This window comes from Pseudorasbora parva, chromosome 16, assembly GCF_024679245.1.
Source record: "Pseudorasbora parva isolate DD20220531a chromosome 16, ASM2467924v1, whole genome shotgun sequence".
Lineage (NCBI taxonomy): Eukaryota > Metazoa > Chordata > Actinopteri > Cypriniformes > Gobionidae > Pseudorasbora > Pseudorasbora parva.
Window position 1 is genome coordinate 44215633 of NC_090187.1, and position 25673 is coordinate 44241305.

The 25673-nt window shown below is 38.4% G+C and overlaps 1 protein-coding gene and 1 long non-coding RNA gene across 7 annotated transcripts in view; both read left to right on the top strand.

The window, feature by feature from the left end:
* celf6 (CUGBP Elav-like family member 6) overlaps positions 1-25673 on the top strand; it is a 205232-nt gene that overhangs the window by 70983 nt on the left and 108576 nt on the right. The window lies entirely within an intron of this gene.
* LOC137043594 (uncharacterized) lies at positions 19157-20608 on the top strand. Of its 2 annotated transcripts, XR_010898533.1 has the most exons (5): positions 19157-19433; positions 19623-19693; positions 19803-19890; positions 19995-20111; positions 20406-20608. It is a non-coding gene; the product is annotated as an uncharacterized lncRNA (long non-coding RNA). The 2 variants fall into 2 exon arrangements; XR_010898532.1 differs by lacking the exon at positions 19157-19433 and having other exon boundaries at positions 19453-19693.

Here is a 25673-nt window from a genome sequence, read left to right on the forward strand (position 1 = left end):
GAATTGAGAGATATAAAGTCAGAATTGTGAGATATAAAGTCAGAATTGAGAGATATAAAGTCAGAATTGTGAGATATAAAGTCAGAATTGAGAGATATAAAGTCAGAATTGAGAGATATAAAGTCAGAATTGTGAGATATAAAGTCAGAATTGAGAGATATAAAGTCAGAATTGTGAGATATAAAGTCAGAATTGTGAGATGTAAAGTCAGAATTGTGAGATATAAAGTCAGAATTGAGAGATGTAAAGTCAGAATTGTGAGATATAAAGTCAGAATTGTGAGATATAAAGTCAGAATTGTGAGATATAAAGTCAGAATTGAGAGATGTAAAGTCAGAATTGTGAGATATAAAGTCAGAATTGTGAGATATAAAGTCAGAATTGAGAGATATAAAGTCAGAATTGTGAGATATAAAGTCAGAATTGTGAGATATAAAGTCAGAATTGTGAGATATAAAGTCAGAATTGAGAGATATAAAGTCAGAATTGTGAGATGTAAAGTCAGAATTGTGAGATGTAAAGTCAGAATTGTGAGATATAAAGTCAGAATTGTGAGATATAATTGTGAGATATAAAGTAAGAATTGTGGGATATAAAGTCAGAATTGTGAGATATAAAGTCAGAATTGAGAGATATAAAGTCAGAATTGTGAGATATAAAGTCAGAATTGTGAGATATAAAGTCAGAATTGTGAGATATAAAGTCAGAATTGAGAGATATAAAGTCAGGATTGTGAGATGTAAAGTCAGAATTGTGAGATGTAAAGTCAGAATTGTGAGATGTAAAGTCAGAATTGTTAGATATAAAGTCAGAATTGTGAGATATAAAGTCAGAATTGGGAGATATAAAGTCAGAATTGTGAGATGTAAAGTCAGAATTGTGAGATATAAAGTCAGAATTGAGAGATATAAAGTCAGGATTGTGAGATGTAAAGTCAGAATTGTGAGATGTAAAGTCAGAATTGTGAGATGTAAAGTCAGAATTGTGAGATGTAAAGTCAGAATTGTGAGATATAAAGTCAGGATTGTGAGATGTAAAGTCAGAATTGTGAGATGTAAAGTCAGAATTGTGAGATGTAAAGTCAGAATTGTTAGATATAAAGTCAGAATTGTGAGATGTAAAGTCAGAATTGGGAGATATAAAGTCAGAATTGTGAGATGTAAAGTCAGAATTGGGAGATATAAAGTCAGAATTGAGAGATATAAAGTCAGGATTGTGAGATGTAAAGTCAGAATTGTGAGATGTAAAGTCAGAATTGTGAGATGTAAAGTCAGAATTGTTAGATATAAAGTCAGAATTGTGAGATGTAAAGTCAGAATTGGGAGATATAAAGTCAGAATTGTGAGATGTAAAGTCAGAATTGTGAGATATAAAGTCAGAATTGTGAGATGTAAAGTCAGAATTGGAGATATAAAGTCAGAATTGTGAGATGTAAAGTCAGAATTGTGAGATATAAAGTCAGAATTGAGAGATATAAAGTCAGGATTGTGAGATGTAAAGTCAGAATTGTGAGATGTAAAGTCAGAATTGTGAGATGTAAAGTCAGAATTGTTAGATATAAAGTCAGAATTGTGAGATGTAAAGTCAGAATTGTGAGATGTAAAGTCAGAATTGTGGGATTTAAAGTCAGAATTGTGGGATATAAAGTCAGAATTGTGAGATGTAAAGTCAGAATTGTGAGATGTAAAGTCAGAATTGTGGGATTTAAAGTCAGAATTGTGAGATGTAAAGTCAGAATTGTGGGATATAAAGTCAGAATTGTGAGATGTAAAGTCAGAATTGTGAGATGTAAAGTCAGAATTGTGGGATTTAAAGTCAGAATTGTGAGATATAAAGTCAGAATTGTGAGATGTAAAGTCAGAATTGTGGGATTTAAAGTCAGAATTGTGGGATATAAAGTCAGAATTGTGAGATGTAAAGTCAGAATTGTGAGATGTAAAGTCAGAATTGTGGGATTTAAAGTCAGAATTGTGAGATATAAAGTCAGAATTGTGAGATGTAAAGTCAGAATTGTGAGATGTAAAGTCAGAATTGTGAGATATAAAGTCAGAATTGTGAGATGTAAAGTCAGAATTGTGAGATGTAAAGTCATAATTGTGGGATTTAAAGTCAGAATTGTGAGATATAAAGTCAGAATTGTGAGATGTAAAGTCAGAATTGTGAGATGTAAAGTCAGAATTGTGAGATATAAAGTCAGAATTGTGAGATGTAAAGTCAGAATTGTGAGATGTAAAGTCAGAATTGAGAGATGTAAAGTCAGAATTGTGAGATATAAAGTCAGAATTGAGAGATGTAAAGTCAGAATTGTGAGATGTAAAGTCAGAATTGTGGGATTTAAAGTCAGAATTGTGAGATGTAAAGTCAGAATTGTGAGATGTAAAGTCAGAATTGTGAGATGTAAAGTCAGAATTGTGGGATTTAAAGTCAGAATTGTGGGATATAAAGTCAGAATTGTGAGATATAAAGTCAGAATTGTGAGATATAAAGTCAGAATTGTGAGATGTAAAGTCAGAATTGTGAGATGTAAAGTCAGAATTGAGAGATGTAAAGTCAGAATTGTGAGATATAAAGTCATAATTGAGAGATGTAAAGTCAGAATTGTGAGATGTAAAGTCAGAATTGTGGGATTTAAAGTCAGAATTGTGAGATGTAAAGTCAGAATTGTGAGATGTAAAGTCAGAATTGTGAGATGTAAAGTCAGAATTGTGGGATTTAAAGTCAGAATTGTGGGATATAAAGTCAGAATTGTGAGATATAAAGTCAGAATTGTGAGATATAAAGTCAGAATTGTGAGATATAAAGTCAGAATTGTGAGATATAAAGTCAGAATTGAGAGATATAAAGTCAGAATTGAGAGATATAAAGTCAGGATTGTGAGATGTAAAGTCAGAATTGAGAGATGTAAAGTCAGAATTGTGAGATGTAAAGTCAGAATTGTGGGATTTAAAGTCAGAATTGTGGGATATAAAGTCAGAATTGTGGGATTTAAAGTCAGAATTGTGGGATATAAAGTCAGAATTGTGAGATATAAAGTCAGAATTGTGAGATATAAAGTCAGAATTGTGAGATGTAAAGTCAGAATTGTGAGATATAAAGTCAGAATTGTGAGATGTAAAGTCAGAATTGTGAGATGTAAAGTCAGAATTGTGAGATGTAAAGTCAGAATTGTGGGATTTAAAGTCAGAATTGTGGGATATAAAGTCAGAATTGTGAGATATAAAGTCAGAATTGTGAGATATAAAGTCAGAATTGTGAGATGTAAAGTCAGAATTGTGAGATATAAAGTCAGAATTGTGAGATTTATATAAATTGTTATTGTTTATGACTGCATTCTGTTTTCATTAAAGTACCGCCATTACTAACAATTTTAAACATATTTATTTTCAAAAGAAAGCTTAATGACATACATTGCTGACTTTGTCTGTCCGTCTCTAGTTAATGGCAGCTGAACTCTAATGTGCAGTTTCATTAGAGCTGTTTTAATTAAATTACTCGTTAAAGGCTCATAGAGCAAATTACACAAGCAAATGATGTGGAACACTAAACAGACAGCAGATAAAACTCAACTCCTTTGTTTTATAGAACACTGATCCAGACGTACATGATAGTGAGACAGAAACACTGGAGATGCTTGTTATATTATATTATATTAATTTGATTATTGAACAGATGAAGATGAGCTCATACGATTAGACAACATCTGTGAAGCGGGATACTTCAGCAAAGCTCTCAGTTTAAACTCACTTATGTCTAGAAGAAACAACTGAAACTAACTCGTCTGATTGATCGGACCCCACGGGCCAGCCTTCGCTCCCCACGTGCATCAATGAGCCTTGGCCGCCCATGACCCTGTGGCCGGTTCTCCACTGGTCCTTCCTTGGAGCACTTTTGATAGATACTGACCACTGCAGACCGGGAACAGCCCACAAGAGCTGCAGTTTTGGAGATGCTCTGACCCAGTGTTGGGTGTAATTAGTTACTGTAATTTAATTACTTTTCCCTTGACAAAGTAAAGTAAGGGGTTACTCTTATTTTTGGTGTAATTAATTCACAGTTACTTCACAAGTAATTGAGCTAAATACTGTTTATAGACTATAGAACGATTATCTTTAATACAATAGTGGAGTTGACATTAAAATTTAAAGTCTAACTTTAAAATGCATAATTTTATGTATCCTTCATTTCTAATACATTGGTCAGTTAATAAGAATAATTGATTAAGTTTTACATTACATATTTAAATTAATTAAAAGAGCCGTTTCATATCTATCCTTATATCGCTTACAACGTGAGGCTGATATAGGATTTGGAAAGTAATTAGTAATCAGTAATTAAATACCTTTTGGAGAGAGTAATTTGTACAGTAATCTAATTACACTATTGAAGATGTAATTAGTAACTAGTAATTCATTACTTTTTTAGAGTAACTTACCCAACACTGGCTCTGACCCAGTCGTCTAGCCATCACAATTTGTCCCAAACTCGCTCAAATCCTTACGCTTGCCCTTTTTTAAAATCCATATTCATTGTATAGTGCTGTACTCTTACTGGATGACAACTATTAACTCTTTCCCCGCCAAACACAGAAATTTCCTTTATTTGTGAGAAAACGCTTCCAGGCCAATAACATAATTTTCCGGGTTTCCGTGTTTTCATTGTTAGACGCTAGGGGGCGCTACTGCGCATCTTCTGAATGAGCACTGAATCTCCTGACCAAAACACACGCGAGGAAGACGCAGTAAAACGAGCGATCGCATGTAATCATATGCATATAACAAAATAACGTGATCATCGTCAATAAACAGCATATGAATCAAAACTGCCTAATGTTACTGAATGAAATGTGGACGAGCTACAGGACTGTGCGAGTATTACAATGTAAAAAAATATTTAGAAAAAAAGTTACCTGGTTTCCTTAAAATGTTAAGTTCATTGAAATTAAAAATTTAAGTTAATACAATGCACCTTTTTTGAGATTAGACAACCTTTATTAAAATATAATTAAATAATTTTATAAGCATATTGGGTAATTGCATTTCTGATGACACAGCCAAATTGTGCTATTTTCATGATTTATCAAATGTTTTATGTGGTTCAAATACAATAATATTATGAGTTTCTATTTATTAAACAAATTTCCTTCATTGTATCAACTCAAATTTTTAATTTCAATAAACTCTAAATTTTAAGGCAACCAGGTTACTTACTTTTTAAGTTAAGCCAACAAAAAATGTTTACAGTGAGGAGTGTTGATGGACTCGTGTTTGATCATCTCTGAATCTGATCTGGAGTCAGTCTTTCACAAATGCGGGATTTTCTCCGCTTTTTGTTCAAAATTTTTCTTTTTTTATGAAACCTACCCATAATCAAGTGTTGATAAAAAGGAATGCATGAAGCTAGAATAAAACGTTTTGTTGTTGTTTAAAAGAAGAGGGTCAGCTCTTTATTTCGATATATTGCAAGCTCAGATATTCATTAAAAAAATATTCTATGGGCTATTACATTTTTGTGAAAATTGATAAAAACCCTGGAGGTGGCTGACAACTTGTTGTAAAAGCGCTGGCGGGGAAAGAGTTAACTCTTATCTGTTAGGATACGCATGTGATGAACGAAATTCTCCTGATCTCTAAAAGAGCAACACTGCAAAAAATGCTCTTCTTACTTAATCTAAATATCTAAACAATTCTTAAATCAAGATGCATTTACTAGATAAGTAAAATTACATTAGATATTTTTCCATGTTTTCTTAAAAATAAACTCTAAATGAAGTGAGTTTTTCTTTAAACAGGCAAAATGATCTGCCAATGTGGTGAGAAAAATAATCTTGTTTCTTGTTTTCATCCCAATGAAAAATAAAATTATTTTTCTCACCTCATTGGCAGATCATTTTGCTTGTTTTAAGCAAAAACTCACTTCATTTAGATTTTTTCCTAGCCTGGATGCCAGCCGAACTTAGCCCCGCCCACAACATTTTTAGGTTGGGTGATTCGGTCTGGCCTCGCTCCATAGAGGAGTAATTATCCCAGAACAGAAACTGACCAATGAGATCATCAGGGCGGGCTTTAGCCGATGACGGACAGACGATCAACAGAAACTGACCAATGAGATCATCAGGGCGGGCTTTAGACGATGACGGACAGATGATCAACAGAAACTGACCAATGAGATCATCAGGGCGGGCTTTAGCCGATGACGGACAGATGATCAACAGTACCGTAATCATCACGTCATCAAAGGCGCTTGGATTATATTTGTTCTAATCCTAAACGGAGAGCTTGTTCGTATCTGCATCACCTTCACTATTTCTCTCAGAAATGATGATCATGTTGGGTAAGTACTCTGTGTATCATTAAATTCTTTTATTTTTTTACAACACTGGCAAAAAACGTTTAATTCAGCGTGTGTGCAGACAAGTTTTTACAACAAAACCCGCCTACTACTAGCCCTAAACAAGCCCACTAGCTTCACGGGGGGTTCTCCGGGGAAAAATGGTGTTTGGGGGTAAAATGTGTGTTATTTTGGCAAGGTTGCTGCTAAAATTCGCACTCATCGGTCTATATATCACATAATAGTCGCTTCAACCCGCGGACATAGAAAACAACACACGGAAAAAAACGCGGACTTGGCAACACAGAGCAGTTGAGCTCTGTTGACATTTGACAACTAACGTTATGCGTCGCTCCGCTGCTCTGATTGGTTGTCGGTCTGTCCAATCGAGGTCTTTCCTGGTTGGGTTGAAACACGTCCCATAATCACAGCCCAATGGAGACTTAGACTCATATTCTGACTAGAGCTGAGGATGACCACAGCAGGCTAATTCCCCCCCCAGAAAACAAGCAAAAATATCTCATGTCATTTTACTGATCTAGTAAATGCATCTTGATTTAAGAATTTTTAGATATTTGGACTGGAAACAAGACAAAAATACTAAATAAGAAGAGCAATTTTTGCAGTGAATAACATTCTCCTCTGTCGATCGAGAGACACTTCTCTTTCTTTCTCTCTCTTCATTTAGGATTTATCAAATGTTTCTCGGCTGATATCTCATTGTTTCATTCGCAGCTCTCTGCTTAGCATGATACGGTTTCCGGCTTTGCGTTATCTGTATGGGTTGTGGAACGGCGCGTGCCGAGCAGACATAATTAACTTTCGTTAATTAGCCATTGGACGAATAGAGCAATCATTAATCATCTCCCTTTGGATCCTGACGCTGTGAAACACACAGACGAGTCTGAATCAGAGGACAGAAGCGCCCGGGAACCCAAAACATTTACTCACCTTTTGCTTTGATTGATTGTTTTTTCGTGATATATTTCAGTGAAGTAAATCTCATCAAAACAATCACAACAGACTGGGTCATCTGACCAATCAGAGCAGAGAAGGCTTGGGTAAAGGCGGGGTTTTGAGAGACTGGATTTTCGATTAAACCGCTTTCAGACTCTGAGAAATGACGTGATGTGCATCATGAGAACATCAGTGTTTTTGACCCATTGTTGGAGACTCCAAAACAAGATCAGGAGTGAAATAGGGGCACGTTAAAGCGGTGGTTCCATGTTTTTGCTTGGTTGTGTTTATAAGGCATCTTAATACTTCTTTTTTTTTAAGAGGCGTATTTTTCTTCTATTCTCCCTTTATTCCCCACAGCTGTCTGTCCTTTGAACGGCTCGTTTGCTTCCTGCTTCTATGAAGCCCCTCCCTCTGACGAACACAATGGTCTTAGATTGGTCAGACTGCCAAATGTAGTTTCCTGTATTTTTATTGGCTGAAGTGCCAAGCACAGGTTAAGGCCACGCCCCTTCCCATTACGGGCAGAAGTCACATCTGCGGAGACTAGCGAGGGTTTATGATGTCACTAACCCAGGAAGAAGCTCGTTGTAGTCCAAACCGGCCATTTTTGTAGGCAATAAACTGCCGTAACTTTAAAAGACAATATCTCCGTTTGCATTGAACTTTCAGCGCTGTAACTTTGCAGATACTGTTTATGCTCAAGCAGCGACATTACACACTAAATAAAGTTACACAAGTCAAATGGCATGCAGCCACACCTTAGAGATACATTTTATTTCAATTTTATTAAATCAGTGCAGTTTAATAAATTAAAGATAGCACTGCTAATACTAATACCATGATGTATAAATTCTTACAACGGACATAATATCTATATTTTGCGGTACAGAAAGGAGTGTGTGGTGAATAAATGAGTCTGTCCTCCAGGATCCGTCTGGATCTTCATCACGTCTCCGTCTCAGAGATCAGCTGCTGTTTCATTCACTTTCAAGAGTCACACGTTCCTTTTAATAATATAGTTTACAGATGCATCATTCATTTAGTCTTCTGTGAAATATTAAAGCGATTAGAGCTATTCTGTTTTGTGGATGAAGAGACTGAGAATATGAGCCTCTTTCTGGAAAAAACTTTTGTGACTGTCAGCAGCAGGGAACAGGCGTGTGTGTGTGTACATGCGTTCGTGTGTGAGTGTGTATGTGTCCTCATTACAAGCTGATGTTTTCGGCATGGATCGAATGGTTTGAGGTTTCTCTGTGTGTGTGTGTGTGTGTGTGTGTGTGTGTGTGTGTGTGTTTGTGTGTGAGCTGATGTTTTCGGCCTGGATCGGATGCTTTGAGGTTTCTGTGTGTGTGTGTGTGTGTGTGTGTGTGTGTGTGTGTGTGTGTGTGTGTGTGAGCTGATGTTTTCGGCGTGGATCGGATGGTTTGAGGTTTCTGTGTGTGTGTGTGTGTGTGTGAGCTATATTTTCTGCGCGGATTGGATGATTTGAGGTTTCTCTGTGTGTGTGTATGTGTGTGTGTGTGTGTGAGCTGATGTTTTCGGCCTGGATCAGATGGTTTGAGGTTTCTGTGTGTGTGTGTGTGTGTGTGTGTGTGTGTGTGTGTGTGTGTGTGTGTGTGTGTGTGTGTGTGTGTGTGTGTGTGTGAGCTGATGTTTTCTGCACGGATCGGATGGTTTAAGGTTTCTCTGTGTGTGTGTGTGTGTGTGTGTGTGTGTGTGAGCTGATGTTTTCTGCGTGGTTCAGATGGTTTGAGGTTTCTGTGTGTGTGTGTGTGTGTGTGTGTGTGTGTGTGTGTGTGTGTGTGTGTGTGACCTGATGTTTTCTGCGTGGTTCAGATGGTTTGAGGTTTCTGTGTGTGTGTGTGTGTGTGTGAGCTGATTTTTTCTGCGTGGATCAGATGGTTTGAGGTTTTTCTGTGTGTGTGTGTGTGTGAGCTGATGTTTTCTGCGTGGTTCAGATGGTCTGAGGTTTCTGTGTGTGTGTGTGTGTGTGTGTGTGTGAGCTGATGTTTTCTGCGTGGTTCAGATGGTTTGAGGTTTCTGTGTGTGTGTGTGTGTGTGTGTGTGTGTGTGTGAGCTGATGTTTTCTGCGTGGATCTGATGGTTTGAGGTTTTTCTGTGTGTGTGTGTGTGTGTGTGTGTGTGAGCTGATGTTTTCTGCGCGGATCGGATGGTTTGAGGTTTCTCTGTGTGTTGATCAGGAGCAGACGGCCGCGGCTAACTCACGCTAAACATCCGCACAAACCTGCATCTGCCAATCAACGCTGCCTCTGCCGCTGTCATGGCAATCCTTGCATAAATTAGCATGCATTTGCATAAGAAGCCACTTGTTTTGCAAAGGCCATTTTCTCTTTCTTTATCACTTACTTTCTCGAAACAGCGTCTCTATTGCGGCTTTCATCAAATGACATTTTCTCCCATCAAACCTTTCTGGAAATGTGTTTTAGAGACTCAGAGTCTCAGAAATGTCAACGTACACACAGTACAGTTTCAGGAGTGACAACTGCGTTTGAATATGGGATTAAATCCCCAAAATTATCATTCTGTGTTCGTACGGAACATGACTCACTAATGCGCTGATTGACACCTCATGTGCAGAACACGTTCATCATGTTAATGGAGTTACTAAAGTGGGCAGGTTCGAGTCGAGATATTTTGGTCTTGTTTTCAGTGTGAAGCGTTTGGATTTATTTGTGTGTATTTTGGGCTTGTTCGCTGTTTGTCTAGATCTGACAACACTAGTGACTCAAGGTTCGTACCTCCTGTGGTTTTTTTGCACCATGCTTGCAAAAGTGAGAAACACCTCTGATGTGTGTTTAAATACGCCATAGGCAATTAGTTATTCGGTTTGGTACACACTGCATAGATATGTGGTTGTTAGAGGTGCAATTGTCTTGGCCAATTATAATGTCCAATTTTTTTTTAACGTGTGACAAAATGTGATTTATGGACTGTTCCCGGTCTGCAGTGGTCAGTATCTATCAAAAGTGCTCCAAGGAAGGACCAGTGGAGAACCGGCCACAGGGTCATGGGCGGCCAAGGCTCATTGATGACCGTGGGGAGCGAAGGCTGGCCCGTGGGGTCCGATCAAACAGACGAGCTACTGGAGCTCAAACTGCTCCAGAAGTTAATGCTGCTTCTGATAGAAAGCTGTCAGAATACACAGAGCAGCTCAGTTTGAGGCGTATGGACCAGTCAGGGTGACCTCTGACCCCTGACCCCGCCGAAAGCACCAACAGTGGCACGTGAGCATCAGAACTGGACCACGGAGCAATGGAAGAAGGTGGCCTGGTCTGAGGAATCACATGTTCTTCTACATCACGTGGATGGCCGGGTGTGTGTGTGTGTGTGTGTGGCTTACCTGGGGAACACATGGCCCCAGGATGCACTATGGGAAGAAGGCGAGCCGGCGGAGGCAGTGTGATGCTTTGGCCAATGTTCTGCTGGGAAATCTTGGGTCCTCCATCCATGTGGATGTTACTTTGACACGCTCCACCTACCTAAGCATTGCTGAGACCATGTTCAGCCTTTGATGGAAACGGTATTCTGGTGGCTGTGGCTCTTCCAGCAGGATAATGCTCCTGACACAAAGCACAAATGCTTCAGGAATGGTTTGAGGAGCACAACAACCAGTTTGAGGCGTCGACTCGGCCTCCAGATTCCCCAGATCTCAATCCAATCGAGCATCTGTGGATTGAGCCGAACAAACAAGTCTGATCCATGGAGGACACACCTCCCAACTTACAAGTCTTAAAGGATCTGCTGCTAACATCTTGGTCCTAGATACCACAGCACACCTTGAGGGGGTCTAGTGGAGTCTATGCCTCGACGGGTCAGCAAAAGGGGGACCAATATAATATTAGGCCATAATGTGATGCTAACCGGTGTACTGTTACACAATAGTGATGTTAGGTTCTTGAACGAATCGTTATTTTGAGCCGATTCACAATCGAACTGGTCGTGGAAATATGCTTATTATGATAACTTGTTGTTGTTGACTTTTATTGTCCCCTTGGGGAAATTTGCAATTGTTTCCACATGCATAATCACAACACAAACAAACATCATACACAGAAAAACAGCAAACAATAAGACATATATATATATATATATATAAATAAAAAAAATCTTCCCTGAGACCCGCTCAGTAGACATTACATAAACACTATTTTTCATTTTAAAGTTGAACTGCTTGTGGCATTAAAGATCTTTTCCCCCTATTTTTAATAAACACTGGCATTCTTCATCTTCGACCTGATGGTAGTCTCTCAAACTCATTAAACCGAGGATGACTATTATCCAATATCATTTTCATGGCTTTAGTACGACATCTTATTTGATATATTTTTATTAAATAACATTGGGCATTTGATTCAAACATGCAAAAACCATACACTGTAAAAAATATTTTAAAAATAAGTCACCTGGTTGCCTTAAAATTTGGAGTTTATTGAAATAAAAAATTTGAGTTAACACAGTGAACATTTTTGAGAATCGCAACCTTTAATTAACTTGTTATTAAAAGATTGTGTAAGCATATTGGGTAATTGTGTGTTTTATTTGTGATGAGAATCTTACAGGTTGTTGGCCTTGTTTGTTTCGTTGCTTCTATTGCTCTCCCCTTTTTTCACTTTTTGAAAAAAAGCGTCTGCTAAATGATTAAATGTAAATGTAAAATGTAATGATGACGCAGCCAAATTGTGCTATTTTCATGATTTATCACGTTTTATGTGGTTCAGATACAATAATATTTTGAGTTTCTATTTATTAAACCAATTTCCTTCATTGTATCAACTCAAATTTTTAATTTCAATAAACTCAAAATTTTAAGGCAACCAGGTTACTTACTTTTTTAAGTTAAACCAACAAAAAACAACATTTTTTACAGTATACATGAATGTTTAATTTATCTGCTTACATTCATCTTACTTGACGTCGAGTTGCGCTGCTAAAATTTGCGCTCAGCCGCAGCAGTTTCTGTGTGAACATAAAGCCGGCCTTTACTCTGATTTTGATTGGTTTTATCAAATATTTTGACGAGCGGTGACAGACCAATAAGGATTAGATTCTCACACACACACACACACATGCTCTGCGCTGTGCTATTTGTGTTCGGAGTCAGTGAAAGATTATTAGTGGACGCTCATTGCATTGAGTCATGAGTTGCAAATTTGGGCTGAACAGTTTAATTTGTGCGCTGTGAAACTGGGCTCTGGTTCTCCTCTATGGCAGCATGAGGATGATGAAGTACACACTCAGACCAAATGCACCAAATCTGGCACTTTATGTTGTTGTACTCGCACATTTTGTTTTTTGTTTTTGTTTTTTGTTGTTGAGCTGAGAAAAAGAAATATAAACTTCCTTATTGTGAACTCAGTGATCTGTTGTGAAAGGCTGTGTGATTTCGTTGTAATCAAGGGAATGAAGCTGACTGCCTTGTTGAAAGTGTGTGTACTTGCAAATCTGGGCTGTGATTGTCTAGATTATTGCAAAGAACTGAAAGCTTGATAATAAAGTCTATCCAACTTTATTCCCATAAATACAGTACCTTTGAATAAAGCAACATTTAGGTTTGCCAACTTCTGTAAAGGAAAATAATGGACAATTGTGATGTCCCATGACACTGTTGTGCTTATAACTGAGCAGACGAGTGTGTGAGTGTGTGAGTGAGTGAGTGTGTGAGTGAGTGAGTGAGTGTGTGAGTGTGTGAGTGAGTGTGTGAGTGAGTGAGTGAGTGAGTGAGTGAGTCAGTGAGTGAGTCATTGAGTCATTGAGTGAGTGAGTGAGTGAGTCAGTGAGTGAGTGAGTGAGTGAGTGAGTGAGTGAGTGAGTGAGTGAGTGAGTGAGTGAGTGAGTGAGTGAGTGAGTGAATGAGTGAGTGAGTGAGTCATTGAGTGAGTGAGTGAGTCATTGAGTGAGTGAGTCAGTGAGTGAGTGAGTGAGTGAGTCAGTGAGTGAGTCATTGAGTGAGTGAGTCAGTGAGTGAGTGAGTCAGTGAGTGAGTGAGTGAGTGAGTGAGTGAGTGAGTGAGTGAGTGAGTGAGTGAGTGAGTGAGTGAGTGAGTGAGTGAGTGAGTGAGTCATTGAGTGAGTCATTGAGTGAGTCATTGAGTGAGTGAGTCAGTGAGTGAGTGAGTCAGTGAGTGAGTGAGTCAGTGAGTGAGTGAGTCAGTGAGTCAGTGAGTCAGTGAGTGAGTGAGTGAGTGAGTGAGTGAGTCATTGAGTGAGTGAGTCATTGAGTGAGTGAGTCATTGAGTGAGTGAGTCATTGAGTCATTGAGTGAGTGAGTGAGTGAGTGAGTGAGTGAGTGAGTGAGTGAGTCAGTGAGTGAGTCAGTGAGTCAGTGAGTCAGTGAGTGAGTGAGTGAGTGAGTGAGTCATTGAGTGAGTGAGTCATTGAGTGAGTGAGTGAGTGAGTCAGTGAGTGAGTGAGTGAGTGAGTGAGTGAGTCAGTGAGTGAGTGAGTGAGTGAGTGAGTCAGTGAGTCAGTGAGTGAGTGAGTGAGTGAGTCAGTGAGTCAGTGAGTGAGTGAGTGAGTGAGTGAGTGAGTGAGTGAGTGAGTGAGTGAGTGAGTGAGTGAGTGAGTGAGCGAGCGAGTGAGTGAGCGAGCGAGTGAGAATTTTTAGATGTTTGGATTAGAAACAAGACAAAAATTCTAAGAAAGAAAAGCTTTTTTGCAGTGTGATAGCAAATCTCATTGTTTATATCATTGCAAAATCTCTAATCTGCTCTTTTGCTACATTTGGCAACAACAGGCCTGTTTAATATTCTCTAGAGACTCGTTTATGATGAATCGTTTGATGAAATTATAAACATCCGCAGGAGACCTGGGTCAAAAAATGAAATTTGTTATTTCAAAATAGCATGCATGATTTACACTGCAAAAAATGCTCTTCTTACTCAGTAATGTTGTCTCGTTTCCAGTCTAAATATCTGAAAATTCATAAATCAAGATGCATTTACTAGACAAGTAAAATGACATGAGATATTTTTGCTTGTTTTCTTAAAAATAAACTCTAAATGAAGAGAGTTTTTGCTTAAAACAAGCTAAATTATCTGCCAATGGGGTGAGAAAAATAATCTTATTTAAAAATACTAAATAAGAAGAGCATTTTTTGCCGTGTGTTTTGTGTTCTGCCAGATGATCTCTATATAGAAGAGCTTCATCTCCAGACGCGCTCGCCAGTGCCTTCACACCTCACGTCTGTGTTTGTTCGGCTGGACTCACACGCGTGCCTGAAAGCCAGTCGCTGTCTCGTCTCATCCGCCTCTCCGCTGCTTTATTTCCGTCTGATCCTCAGGCGGCGCTAAAGATGCTGCAGCTGTTGATGGTCCACTTCAAGATACAGAGCAACTCAAACAGAAGCGGAACGTTTCATTATTCAGACTCTGTGAATGTGTCTTCATGTCATCACTGATGTCCGTGTGTGTGTGTGTGTGTGTGCGTGTGTGTGTGTGTGCGTGCGTGCGTGCGTGTGTGTGATGGGTAGGTTTAGGGGCAGTGTAGGGGGATAGGATGTACAGTTTGTACAGTATGAAATCCATTACGCCTATGGAATGTCCCCATAAAACATGAAAATACGACATGTGCGTGTTTGTGTGTGTGTGTGTGTGTGTGTGGGGGGGGGGGGGGTGTTCATAAGCCTGAACACATCTGTGGAAGACGGACTCATGGCTGGTAATGAGCCGCCTTCCTTTGCGCTGTGATCTGCTCCTGTAGCAAGGGCAAATCCACTCGTTTATCTTCTCACACACACACACACACACACACACACACATTCGTCTTCACAATAATTGTGGCACTTCATCAAAGTGCTGAGTGTTATATTTATCAGTCAGATTAATGTGAGATCGCTCGTGTGTGTGTGTGTGTGTGTGTGTGTGTGAGTGTGTGTGTGTGTGTGTGGGGGGGGCTGTTGTAATGAAATATTCTTCTCATCTCTCTTGTGTTTTTCTCTTCTTCTTTTCATGTGTTTGTCCGGGATCTGACTCTTTCTTTCTTCAGTATATTCTCATCTGCTCTCTTCACGTCTCTCTTTTCTTCACATCTCATCTGTTCTTTTTATCATGTTTCATCTCTATTTGTTTATTCTCATTTCATCTTTTCTCATTTCTGTTCATTTTATTTTCTTCTCTTCGTTTCTCTTCTCACCTTGCTTTATCGAATTTCTTTTCTCTTCTCGTATCAACTGAATTCAAAGGCAAAAAAAGCATTTATATGAGAAGGAAAAATAAAAATACACAGATATGCTTTTTTCTGCTCGACAGGTCAGATATTTCAATACTTCAATAATGTAACAATAATGTTTTATGATGGACAGATGCACTTTTATGATGGACAGACACACTTTTATGATGGACAGATGCACTTTTATGATGGACAGATGCACTTTTATGATGGACAGATGCAGTTTCATGATGGACAGACACACTTTTATGATGGACGGATGCACTTTTATGATGGACAGATGCAGTTTTATGATGGACAGACGCACTTTTACGATGGATAGATGCACTTTTATGATGGACAGATGCACTTTTATGATGGATAGATGCACTTTTATGATGGACAGATGCACTTTTATGATGGATAGATGCACTTTTATGATGGACAGACGCACTTTAATGATGGACAGATGCACTTTTATGATGGACAGATGCAGTTTTATGATGGACAGACACACTTTTATGATGGACGGATGCACTTTTATGATGGACAGATGCAGTTTTATGATGGACAGACGCACTTTTACGATGGATAGATGCACTTTTATGATGGACAGATGCACTTTTATGATGGATAGATGCACTTTTATGATGGACAGATGCACTTTTATGATGGATAGATGCACTTTTATGATGGACAGATGCACTTTTATCACTGCATGAAAACCCTGGAATACGGGATTATCCGGGCATGGTAAACTCCTGTGTAATTTGAGGTTTACCGGACGTATGTGGGAAAAAGCGGATCAGAGTAACACGGAACAGTATATTTCAAGATACACCCGGAAACCTCACATATGCGGACATATACAGGCATCCGTGAAATTTCACGGAAATATACAGCTGAAACACTGCTGGGTGCTAGGACTGGTGACTGTTAGGTGTGAAGAAGGCCTTTCATATGTTAATGACACTGAGGTGCTGGCTGTTCTCAGAGGGAGGGGTGGCAGGGGAGGACTTCAGGACTGAGAATTATGACTCTTAATCAAAGGTTTTATAAAAACACTACAAAATAAACACCCCTAAGATATAGTCACAAAAACTTTAAATTAAGAAATTGAATGGAACAAATAAAGGAAAATTAACCAACCATTTTAGAACAACCCACATTTATTGTGAAGTTTTACAAAATGCAGTTAATAACAATAAAATTTAATAAAAAGGAATGTACATTAATGTGAAATAATGAAAACATGGCTTTAAAAACACAAAAAAAAAACCAGATATGCTCAAAATAAAATTACAGGAATAAAAAGAAGGTCGTTGGAAATCGCATGGGGCTAAATCTCAAACATTGTGCAAATGGGAATTATGGCTGATACCTTTTCTTTTGTTTGACTTAACTGCACAATGTATGTACTTAGTACACATCTCCCTGCAATACGTTCCACAGGTAGGAACGCTGCTGCACAATCAGTCTGTGTCCCACACCTCCACAGGGTTCCCAAAGAAACATCTGTCTGGATGAGGGTGCAACCACGAAACCTTTGCAACAACATGGCGTATAGGACGCGTGTTAGTTTTTAACACTGATTATAAGAAATCTCTTAATGACTCCAGCACGCAGCTCTGCATTTGGGTCGAGGACTGGTTCGTCCAAGAATTTGTATTTCTCTCCACGCCTCTCTTTTTAAAAAACCCAGGTCTTTTTTACCAAGGTCTCTAATGACTGAGTTACTTTCTAGTAACAATAGGTTAGTTTGGGGTACAGATATTCCTTGCCATTGAAGCTTATCATCTTTTTGGACAGACAGCATATTCAGTGAAGTTGTCGTACTGGTTTTGCAACAAAATTTTAGTTGGCTGTAGGGTCAACAATGTTGGCAGATCAATATTATAGTTTATAGAATTAAATAAGACCTAATTAATTTATTTTATTTGTATATTTAGTTGAATAACGTTGATCATAAATTTAGTGTCCCCAACTGAGTAAGCCAAAGGCCACAGTGGCAAACCCAGGAGACACCAATCAACACTGAGAATATTTCCAATGAGCCATCAGTTGTCTGAGGCATAGCAGCAGTGCAGTGATGGCATTGTCTGAAACGTTGAACAATGCTTGCCAGGTTAAAAGCATTATTGCTAATAGCTTTACAAGTAACAAAGCAGAGCTGTCTCTATTGTCATTATCTTCTTCAGGTTTGTCATCTTTAAAATCCAAATGTTCACTGTGCTGACCATCTGTAAAGACATGTTGCTCTTCATGGTCACTGTCATCATCTGAAGACGTTTCACTGAGCTCCAAGGAAAGCCTGAGCAGCTCATTGCGTTCTTCTTCTTCTTCTTCTTCTTCAAAAAAAGACATTTGTTAGAGTTTTTTTTTTTTTTTAGAAAAAATTAATAGAAGTGTAACAATACACATCTGTCTGTGTGCATCAATTTAAATGTAAGGAGCCTTGCCTTTAGTAATGGATAAATCAAGAAGATCTGCCGAATCTTGGTTCTCATGTAAATGCTTGGTTTCTTCAAATATGCAGAAATCAACTTGCTCTTGGTCTCCAATGTCCTCTGTAACAATTAAAGAACAATACAACGATTTTAGCTACACACAAATTTACATAAGCTAAATACAAAGATTTAGTTTAAACAGTGAAACATCACAACACCAATTGATTAATGGCTGGAGCTAAGCATTTGTCTAGCATTATCTTAAAGTTAGCAGCTGTTTACTAAAATCCCTTAGAATCACATATCATGCACTTTACAGTACAGCATGTGTACAGGTCATGATGGGCCATATAATGTTAATGGGCCATTCGTAATAGTTTATCCAAATAACTTTAGTTATTGTTATGAATGGCCCATCATGATTTAAATGTTCAAATGACCAAAATTTGTAATAAATAAAAGTTACAATGTATTAACAAGACTTATGCCTATACTGGAAAAAACACAAACTTACTACATTCTGAAATCAAGCAAATCACTATTGTGTGTCAACTCTAACCAAAGCAGATCATGAACATCAGTGTAATGTTGCACGACATCAGTAAATATATAAACCAAATGCTGATGATCACCATCTTATTTTACTTGTCATTTGGTTTTACATTAAAAAAAATGTTCAGTAACTTACCAAAATGAATACCAGCATCATCCCAGTCCACAGGTCTCATTTCGGCTGGGTGAAGTTCATCACATGCACCCTCTTCCAGCTCTGTGTTGTGATTTGTCTCAGCTGTAATCGATCCATTGTGAAAAAAAACTTTTTTTTGTGAAGATAAAAATATGCATGTGAAACATTCTCGTTGCAGTGGTCGCAAAACCGCCGAGCTCTCTTTCTCGTATTATTATCAACAGGTGGTTGTCCTTCCATGTTGATAGATAATTATGTCCGGCATTATATTTTTTCACCAAATTAAAGATACACCTGCGGCGCGTCATACCGAGGGCGTGGTTTGAGTGGGGATTAGCAAGCAAACAACACGCGCCAAAGAGGGGGCGTTTTGAGGTTTGAAATCAACCACTCACAATAAAGGTGGGGACGGAGGCGCACCCAATAGTAGTGTATTGTTTCATGCGCGCGAAAGTTGAAACCTCCGCATTGTTTCCGGAAGTACAGAGAACGGATAGTTGTTTTTTTTGTGGTGTTTGGTTGAGATTTGGAATCGATAATTTTCGACAGATTTAATTTGGAGAGTAAAAGGAACCTTAGTTTTTTTACTCCACTGAACAGAGGAGGACAAGCAGCCTCAAGCTCAAGCCCAGTTACTGTGAATGCCTTGATGAAGCAGCTGATCTCCTACCAGAGTGCTACATCTCGTCAGCTTACTATATCTGCACAGCCTAAACACAGGCTGATCTTCTCCAAGAGGCTCTCCAGCGTCTTTATTCTCTCGAGCAAAAGTATGAGCAGCAGGACTAACTTACAGGAAGAGCCTAACAACACCGTGAAAAGATTTAAAAGGGCACGTAACGTGAGGTAAGTTCAGATATTGTTATATAATGTGCCTGTAAACCAAAGTTGGCTTACAATTAACGTTAGCCTGATAACGTTATGTGTTTTGTCTCCAGCGGTTACTTTGATTGCCATCTTATTCAAACTTGAAAATATTGTGGTTCTTGCAGATTGTGAATCCGTTTAAACACATTTTAATTTCAAACTTTACAGGAATCTGTAAGGTGCCTTTGTGTGAAACCCAATTCAGAGAACAGCCCACACAAATACGATCCACAAACTGGGTAAGACTGCTTATTGTATACTGTAAATGTTAACCTACTACTAACGACATATGGATTTGAAATGCCAAAACTGAATTTCATTAATTATAACTGCAACTTTTCCCCCCAGAATAGTCATCACACAACCTCGCTTTGACCATTTTCCTTTGAAGAATTAAGTACAACTTTTACAGATGTTGACCCTGAATGTGTAAAAGGTAATCTTAAAGATTGTATTATTTTTTAAAGTAATTTTATATTAATATTTACCATGTGTTTTGCTTACTTTTATTGGTATTACAATTATTCATGATTTATTCAGCAGGTTGCAAGACATATTGAGACACCACGGAGGAAGTATTCTGTGGCTCAGCCTGAAAACGCCCAAAAAAGACACAGTATGAAGAACATGGCAAAGAACCGTCAAAGAAAGTGAAGGGTAAGTTAAGACACTTGCTAAGCATTTATTTTCTCTTTAGGAGATATGATTTTGTCAATATTGTGATTAAACTTATACATTAAACCCAATACTTTGATCAAATCTGAGTGTGACATAACCATACTCATTAGTGAATAATGCAAATTGCATGTAAACTGGAGTGAAGAGTTCTGCTTGTCATGTGAGCACCTTCCTGCGATTAAGACCTTACTCTTAGAATACATCGTTGCATTATTGTTGCACATGTAAACACAGTCTGTGTTTTAGTGGTTAAATTACTGTCATGTTTTGCAGTTGCTGGAGACCAGGTCCAGGGTTGTACAAGCTAACGCAGAAAGAGACCTGTGAGAGACTGCAGCAATAGAGCAGATGTCTGATAAAGATGATGCTGTTGATGGAAGGCCAGTGTGGATGGTGAGGTCTCCACCAAACAGAACTACGGTTGTCTGCGCTCTGCCAAGTGCCACGAACCAGACTAGAGGCTGACCCCCGCTACACGTCACATCATCAGTGCATCATTATAATGTATTTTTACAATGCTCTTTGGAAATGTTTCCACTTATATATATCGTTTACTTAGAACATATATTATATGCATTTTTTTCTCTTATTTCTTTACATCGCTGTCCTTTAAATAGAATTTGCTCACTTTTTTTCCCCCCATTCATTTTATAATATGTTTACAATGCTCTTTGTGAGTTTTTTTTTTTTTTCACTTATTTTTATTGTTTACTTAGAACATTTATGTATATTATATAACCTTTTTTTTAATAACATTCTGGTTCTAATTTTATGTTTAAATTTTTGCATTGTCTCATTTTATAATGTTACATTTTAGATACACTGTGTATTTATTTCTTTATATCGCCAACTTTTAAGTATGTTGTGTTAATTTTATTTTTCATGCCTTTTTTACCCTTTCATTTTAACTTATGTTTATTTTATATAGTTATATTTATATTGTTTATTTGTTCCTTTTAAATGCCTTTATTTTTGTATTTTTTGTTCTTTACATTTCCATCCCTTTTAAATACATTTTGTTCACTTGTTTTTGTTTCTCCATTCGATTCTTTTGCTTGTTTAAAATGCTCTTGATAATGTTTTATGTACCTTAATAAATATTCCATATTTTCCTAAATTGTTTTTTTGTGTGTATTTTTCCTTTGGGGGGAGAGGGGGGGTGGGGTTTATGGTGTATGAGCAGTATCTGCATAGCTGACCTATAACCAATCAAATCACTAAGCTATAAGGCCTTGGGTGGGCTAAGTTTTAAAAGTAACCAATAAAATCACTTTACTGGGTTTTCAATGTGCCCTGTCCTCCAATAGCAGTTTGGGTTTTGGGAGTGGTTTTAAAAGAACAACCAATCCAGTTTGAGTTGAAAGGCCAATAGGGGATGGGAGGCAAAGCTGCTCAGAGGTGTGAAAATGTCTCCTGAAAAAACCTGATGGGATTACTTGCCATGGCAACAAATGGCTGTAGCATGGAAGTATACGGCCACAACATACATCCGATTTGGTATCATTCCGGATGTATACGGATATATACCGATCCATGGAATTTGACCTATCCGGCCAGTATACTCCCGGATTCTTCCGAATTTCAGCAGTGTATACAGGAGTATACGGGTCCGGATACACCTTTTTTCATGCAGTGTATGATGGACAGATGCACTTTTATGATGGACAGACGCACTTTTATGATGGATAGATGCACTTTTATGATGGACAGATGCACTTTTATGATGGACAGATGCACTTTTATGATGGACAGACGCACTTTTATGATGGATAGATGCACTTTTATGATGGACAGATGCACTTTTATGATGGACAGACGCACTTTTATGATGGACAGATGCACTTTTATGATGGACAGATGCAGTTTTATGATGGACAGACGCACTTTTATGATGGACAGATGCACTTTAATGATGGACAGATGCACTTTTATGATGGACAGATGCACTTTTATGATGGACAGATGCACTTTTATGATGGACAGACGCACTTTTATGATGGACAGATGCACTTTTATGATGGACAGATGCACTTTTATGATGATAGATGCACTTTTATGATGGACAGACGCACTTTTATGATGGACAGATGCACTTTTATGATGGACAGATGCAGTTTTATGATGGACAGACGCACTTTTATGATGGACAGATGCACTTTTATGATGGACAGATGCAGTTTTATGATGGACAGACGCACTTTTATGATGGACAGATGCACTTTTATGATGGACAGATGCACTTTTATGATGGACAGATGCACTTTTATGATGGACAGACGCACTTTTATGATGGACAGACGCACTTTTATGATGGACAGACGCACTTTTATGATGGATAGATGCACTTTTATGATGGACAGATGCACTTTTATGATGGATGGATGCACTTTTATGATGGACGGATGCACTTTTATGATGGACAGACGCACTTTTATGATGGATAGATGCACTTTTATGATGGACAGATGCACTTTTATGATGGACAGATGCAGTTTTATGATGGACAGACGCACTTTTATGATGGACAGACGCACTTTTATGATGGATAGATGCACTTTTATGATGGACAGATGCACTTTTATGATGGACAGACGCACTTTTATGATGGACAGATGCACTTTTATGATGGACAGATGCACTTTTATGATGGACAGATGCACTTTTATGATGGATAGATGCACTTTTATGATGGACAGATGCACTTTTATGATGGATAGATGCACTTTTATGATGGACAGATGCACTTTTATGATGGACAGACGCACTTTTATGATGGATAGATGCACTTTTATGATGGACAGACGCACTTTTATGATGGACAGACGCACTTTTATGATGGACAGACGCACTTTTATGATGGATAGATGCACTTTTATGATGGACAGATGCACTTTTATGATGGATAGATGCACTTTTATGATGGACAGATGCACTTTTATGATGGACAGATGCACTTTTATGATGGATAGATGCACTTTTATGATGATAGATGCACTTTTATGATGATAGATGCACTTTTATGATGGATAGATGCACTTTTATGATGGACAGATGCTCTTTTATGATGGACAGATACACTTTTATGATGATAGATGCACTTTTTTGATGGATAGATGCACTTTTATGATGATAGATGCACTTTTATGATGATAGATGCACTTTTATGATGGATAGATGCACTTTTATGATGATAGATGCACTTTTATGATGACAGATGCACTTTTATGATGATAGATGCACTTTTATGATGGATAGATGCACTTTTATGATGGACAGATGCACTTTTATGATGGACAGATGCACTTTTATGATGGACAGATGCACTTTTATGATGATAGATGCACTTTTATGATGGATAAACGTTTACAGTTTGAGACTAGCGGTCGCTCTGACGAGCTTTCTTGCGATTAGAGCTGTGGCGGATTGCATTGATCATCTGAATCGCATGCCCTGGTGGAACGGCGCTCCTCAAAGTGAGAGCGCAAACATCATTTAAATCACCAGATCACATTTAGTTTCAGTGGTATGATTATTCAAAGCATTTCAGATGGTTTATTCTTACTGCATTAATAGCGGGAGAGGCAGGACATAACAGACATGGGGAGAGATGCTGCCTGCATTGAAAGAGTGAATAATGTGTGAGGGAAAAAAAAAAAAGTTTAGCGCTTCAGTGATATTATTACATTAATAATCTTATTACATAGAATCATACAAATACAAAACTATACATAATGTATAATATTTGTGGGTCCTGATAATAAAACACAAATAATATTAAATAAGTACAAAAACAAGAAAAACTTTATTTTGGCTTAAAATATCGGGATACATATCGAATCGTGACACAAGTGTATCGTTCCACCCCTATCAACAAAATGAACACTGACCCCATACCTTCTCTCCTCTCGTCTCATTCGTCTGTGTTTGTCTCTCTCCCCTCAGTCCCTCATCCCGTCTCTGTTAGTCGTGTCTCTGTGTGTCTCCGTTTCTTTCTCTGGCAGAGTAAAGGCCCATAAAGCTAATGTAGTGTGGCTCGTCTCTCTGCTGCTCTGATCTATATGGCCATCCATCCTGAGCTTTATGGAGCAGCCGCGTGTCTCTGACCGAGCCGACCCGCCGCGGTGAGGCCTAAACAAACCCGGCAGGACTGGAGACGCAGCGGCGGAACCAGACGAGTTTCACCAGTGAGAAACATGACAGCGCTGCAAAAAAGGCTCTTCTTATTTAGTATTTTTTACTTATTTTCAGTCCAAATATTTAAAAAACATATAAGAATTCAAGATGCATTGAAGTGAGTTTTTGCTTAAAACAGGCAAAATGATCTGCCAATGGGGTGAGAAAAATAATCTTATTTCTGATTAGGAAGGATACAAGAAACAAGATTATATTTCTCACCCCATTGGCAGATCATTTTGCCTGTTTGTAAGCAAAAACTCTCTTCATTTAGAGTTTATTTTTAAGAAAACAAGGAAAAATATCTTATGTCATTTTACTTATCTAGTAAATGCATCTTGATTTAAGAATTTTCAGATATTTAAACTGGAAACAAGACAAAATTATTGAGTAAGAAGAGCATTTTTTGCAGTGACACAGATGCCACATGCACAGAACGGGACGGAAAATGATGTTCTGAAGCCGTTTTACTCATTTTCTTCATCCAGAAGGAAACCTGCTGCAATCTAAAAATATCCCTCACACCCTCCTGCTGCATTTAACCTGACAGCAGCCTCCACACACACACCACATGCGCCGCTGCTGCCACTGCGTGTGTGTGTGTGTGAGACGGGTCGGCCTCTCCACGCTCCACAGGACATGACAGCCAATCTGAAAGAGCTCTCTCACACACACACACACACACACACTCACACACACACGTTTGTTTATGTAAAATGTGGGGACATTCCATTGGCGTAATGGTTTTTATACTGTACAGACCGTATTTTCTATCCCCTTACACCTCCCCTAAACCCCACACCCACACACACACACACACACACACACACACACACACACACACACACACACACAGACCACCCATCTCACACACACACACACACACACACACACTTACACACTGTCCCTAACCCACCCATCTCACACACACACACACACACTTACACACTGTCCCTAACCCACCCATCTCACACACACACACACACACACACACACACACACACACACACACACACGTCCTGTTTGCATGTAAATTTAAATGTTGTGTGTCTTAGGCAGCTCTTCTCTTATCTTCTTGCCTTGTGTCAGGTGTCCATCTTGTTGCTCATCTCTTCTCGTCTCTTGTATCTTCTCTCGTGCCTTTTCTTCTCTGATCTTATCTTCTTGTCTCCTCTCAAATCTTGTATCATTTCTCTCATTTCTTCTTGTCAGATCTGGTCTCGTCTCTTCTGTGCTGTAGGAGTGTTGAAATAAAATGTAGCATGTGTGATAACAGGAGGAGCGGAGAGAAAGACAAGTGTGTGGAGGTGAGACAGGTGCACTGGTGGAGTAATAGAGACACAGATGAGTGTGTGGAGGTGAGACAGG